This window comes from Varanus komodoensis, unplaced genomic scaffold (genome assembly GCF_004798865.1).
Source record: "Varanus komodoensis strain SLA01 unplaced genomic scaffold, ASM479886v1 scaffold3, whole genome shotgun sequence".
NCBI classification, from domain to species: Eukaryota; Metazoa; Chordata; class Lepidosauria; order Squamata; family Varanidae; genus Varanus; species Varanus komodoensis.
This window is the reverse complement of record NW_025335761.1, coordinates 43,849,913-43,854,091: the sequence shown is the minus strand read 5'-3', so window position 1 is coordinate 43,854,091 and position 4,179 is coordinate 43,849,913. Positions and strand designations below refer to the sequence as shown.

Here is a 4,179-nt window from a genome sequence, read left to right as displayed (position 1 = left end):
GTGGGTCCATCTTCTTCATTCAGTTTTGGAGAATTCAGGAAGAATGAGAACCAAGTTATCACCAAATTTTCTTTCTTTCTTTCTCTTCGAGCCACACAGAAATGACTGGTATGTTTTCTCTCCCAGTGCCACTGCCCATATGCAATCAAGGTATCTCCAGAATGAGAGTCCTTGGGCATTTCATTTTCCCAGGTCCTGGCAATTTCAGTGCTCAAAACCTCTACAGTTTTCAGTCAACAGTTCTTTATTTCTTATTCTCCCCAGTAAACAATATGAAAAGTAATAAAGTTTCATTATCTTTTGATATTATTCAGCCAGTCTACTATTTTGTGCCAGAATGGTTTAATCTTTAGAGAAAAGCAGCAGTTTCTGCAATGTATACTGGATAACTCATTATTAACTTCATATAATTTTGTGGGGCACAAATATCATTTATGAACTAATTTTAATAACATTTCCTTAGACCAGCTGATGTAGACTTAGACGGTTGCAAATACCATATTCTTGTCCATAACTCTTCTGAAATATTAACATTTAGGTTCATTTCCCAAGTCATCTTGGCTCCCATGTTGTTACTATATTTTCCTTGTTAATATGTATTATTATTTATTTTGTCACTGAAGTTTTCAATACAATAATTTTCAAGTCTTATAAGTGCTCTTATAGAACCTGCATGATACAGGTAAGTGGGAAAAAGTGGTAGTATTAATTGGAACCAATTAGTTGTTATTATCTTTTAATCATCTTATTAAAATTGCTTTTCTTTTTATACATAGATCTTTAAGCTATGCCGGGTTGTTGGGCATTGCTTCATTTTTTTAGGAAAGTGGGATATACAATAAATGTACAAGCAAATGATTTCTAAAACTAAATTCAAATCCATATGAGCTCCTCATGAGCCCCTAGAACATCAGGAGAAGTCTTGGGCGAGATGAGTTTTTCCCTTTGAGTCAGTGGGTACATACAGGATTTTGAGTGTTTTTGGTGCTGTCACAAAGTGGCTAAAATGAGGGGGTTGTGCCCATTCACAAAATGGCTACTCTGCTGGGTGTGGCTCATCAGAAAATGCCTATTATCTAGAAGACAAACTTATGAAGTTAAAAAAAGGAACTTGGTATTCTTCCAGTGTAAGGCACAGGTGGGTGTGAGGACCAAAATGCAAAAACCTGCTGAATCTACAGTTTTCCACACCAACAAAAAATCTGGTGGTGTCTTGACTTTTCCTGACTTTTGAAAAACTACAGAAGGTAGGAGGCTAATGCCAAAAATATTGGTGGGCATAATTTTCTTGAATTTCTTCTCAAGAAGTCTATTATTATATTGTCTTCAATATGTATTAACAATAATAGATTGAAAAGTTACAAAAACACTACGTATTGTAGGACTTTGCTTCAGTTTGGGTGTCATGCAAAAAAAAAAAAAATACCCATACAAAAAAGGCCCCAGTGTGAGCTGAAATTTTGATTCCAATCCTGTGCATGTTTAGATAGAAGAAAATTCAGTAACTCCAGCACCTCTGTCTAGCAATGCCAGGATGTGTAGGACTTTTTTCTGTCTAAGCATGCATGGGATAGCAACTGTACAAATATAATTTCAGAATTAAAACAGAAACTTTTATTTCCTAAGACTGTGTTTATGGGATGAAAAATCTGTGTTGCAAATTGTACAAAATGTTGCCCAGCTCCTGAAAGCAGTGACAGACTAACTCTAGGTCCCCTTTCTTGTTTTTTGGAATGACTGTTTGCCTCTGCCTTGGGAATCTTCTAAGGCTATACAGAAATCTTACCTGATCTGTAAAACTTCAGTGTAATTTTAAATACTCCCAGTGCAATGTTGCTGCTGCTGCTGCTGACAGAAAAATACAAGATGGATATCCAGTGTACAAGGCAACCAATTGTGGCATAACAGAGTATTGGATTTAAAGCAAGGAATTTTACCATTAGCTTGAACTGGGGTCACGACGGGTCAGGCACGACTTTGCAAATAACATAACATGTCTTCTCAGAGCCTTATCCACTTTGTGGGGTTGCTGTGAGGATAAGCCTTCCCCTAAAAGTCCTGGAAGAAATGTGATACACAAATTAGGAGATAAATACAACATGCTAACAAATTATTTGAGCAGCTAACTACTGTAAAATATAGTAACAAAAAGTTAATCTTTGCAATAGCTTATTGTATTCCAGATACGCTCTAACTACTTGTTTCTCCTGCTCTTTCCACACTCTTTCTTCTTTATGATTTATAAGATTATAAGGAAAGAAGGATACTCCCAATGCACAGGCCCTTCTGCATCCTACACCTATGGATGGGATGCAGATCATGCACATTAAACCTTATGAGAGTTTCAACTTGGCAAGCCCCTCCTGCAGTGTTCCCTTTAGCCTTCGGTCAACTGAAAACATCGCTCCAGGTTGAAAATAAAAGGTACTATTTGCTTTCTCCCAGGAGAGAAAGCTGCTCCCTGGGGCTGCCTTGGAAGGTATTTTGGAAACTTCAATGAGTGCAGAATACAGCAGCCGTCTGTGGACTGATATTCACCTCGATGGCCTGTTTAGAAGAATCTGCCTAGACTGCCTGCGTGTTTCCAGCCCCAATTCAAAGTGCTGTTTTTTGTTTTGTTTTGTAACCTTCAAAGCCCTGGACAACTTAGTCCAGAGTCTCTTAGGGAAAACTTGCTCCTTAAAGCATTTCCCAACCATTGGAGATCTTCTGAGGCGGCCACGGTTAAGATTCCATTGGGAAAACTAGGGGCCAGGGGCAGTCAGACCCTGGGTGTGTGGTTTCCCAAAAGCTCACACCACTTTCCTTGGGTCCCACACCTTTCCCCCAACCACTGATTTAATCCTGGATTCCTGGCATTTGTGCCATTTCCCCCCATTCTTAAAGGCTCAAACGCCTCTCTTAAAGCATAGGTATTTTAAGCTAAAATACACTAGCAGTTTCGGTGTTTCGGCTACAGCCCCCTTTCCTTTCCCCCATCCGGTGCTAGAATGTGGTACCCAAAAGCTTCTCTGCAATGCAATGTGGACCTCAAGCCAAAAAAAAATTTTCTGCGCGTCCAGGTTAGACTGTTAGGGGAGACCAGAATCTCTCGTTTGCGGCCGTCCTTATGTATCTTTATCCGCTCCTGGGCTCCTGGTCGTTTTGCATTGCATCGTTATCTTTTTAAAGCTTGCATTTTATTTTAACCTTTCAATTGTTTGCAATTTGTTTGCCCAGAGAATGCATGTTGGGGCAGATCAGAATACGATGATTAAAAATGCATTCGCCCAACAGATGAGCAACCGCGGGGCTCAGAAGTTGCAGAAGTCAACAAGTTGCATCGTCGATCAGCGAGATGCGCTGCGGCGGGCGCGAGACCTTTCGGCTCCGCTTGGACACGGGACAGCTGCGCCCTCCCGTGTTCCGGCGCCGGTCGTGCAAGATGCGGCAGTCCGCGGCGAGGGACCCTGAGCGAGCGACCTGAAATCTTCCGGGAGCGGGAGCAAGGCGTGTGTCGAGCCAGACGGCTGCGTTTGCCGATCCTTGCAAACTCCTTGCGGGCCTGAGCGGGTTGCTGCGTCCCGGGAGCCGAAGGGCGGGGAGAAGGGTTTGTGCTGGTCTAGCAGCGATTTGGTGAAACCTGGATTGCCCGAAAGTGTGAACCGATTTGGGATCCCTAGACAGGGCCTGACAGCAAACTGTGGCTGCCTTGCTGCTGATCATCTCGTTCCTTGCAGGGCTCAGCTCCAAGCCCGAAGCCCCAAGCGAGACTTCTATCCAGACGCCGCTGCCCTCTCGCTCCGGATCATAGCCGGCTTCTGCTGCAGTAGGCAAGTCCTCCCTAAAGCCCATCTGAAGGCATGTTAGGTCCGCGTGAGTGCCTTGCACGGTTTAGAAGGAAGCAGGGGGATGAAAAGCACTGGCTCTATAGCTCAGTGGTTAGAGCACTGGTCTTGTAAACCAGGGGTCGCGAGTTCAATCCTCGCTGGGGCCTGGCGCCTTCTTTTGACTGTGCATTTACGTCAGAAGCCTCGGCTGAGCAACTCGAGCCCTTGAAATGGTTTTTCTTTCCAGGTGTAAAAGCCAGGCTGGCACGGAAGTAAAGGGAGACCACGTTGCTGCTGCATTAAACCTGCCGTTTGCTAAGTAATGAAAAGGAATCTTCAAAGCCAAATGAGCCAAAAAGGGGAAGGTGCA

General features: G+C 43.3%; 1 non-coding gene across 1 annotated transcript; it reads left to right on the top strand.

Moving 5' to 3' along the window:
- The first annotated feature begins 3,903 nt into the window (after window positions 1-3,903).
- On the top strand, window positions 3,904-3,976 carry TRNAT-UGU. The gene has a single exon. It is a non-coding gene; the product is annotated as a tRNA-Thr (tRNA).
- Window positions 3,977-4,179: the final 203 nt, after the last annotated feature.